Below are 203 nucleotides of genomic sequence, written 5' to 3'. Positions count from 1 at the left end.
GGGGGGGGGGGGGAGACAACTGTCTCCGTTTGCTGCTTAATGTTTTTATAAAACTAAACGCAGATCAGCTGCTGTGGTGGAAAGGGGGATTGAGGTCAGTGCTGCTGCTGCTGCTGCTGCTGCTGTTGCTGCTGCTGCTGATGCTGCTGTTGCTGCTGGTTCTGGTGGTGGTCGTGGGCTGCTGCTGCTGCTGCTCGTGTTGC

The sequence above is a fragment of the Eimeria mitis genome, genomic scaffold, assembly GCF_000499745.2.
Source record: "Eimeria mitis Houghton genomic scaffold, Emh_scaff1842, whole genome shotgun sequence".
Lineage (NCBI taxonomy): Eukaryota > Apicomplexa > Conoidasida > Eucoccidiorida > Eimeriidae > Eimeria > Eimeria mitis.
The sequence above is the reverse complement of the archived record's forward strand: the minus strand, read 5'-3'. Positions refer to the sequence as shown.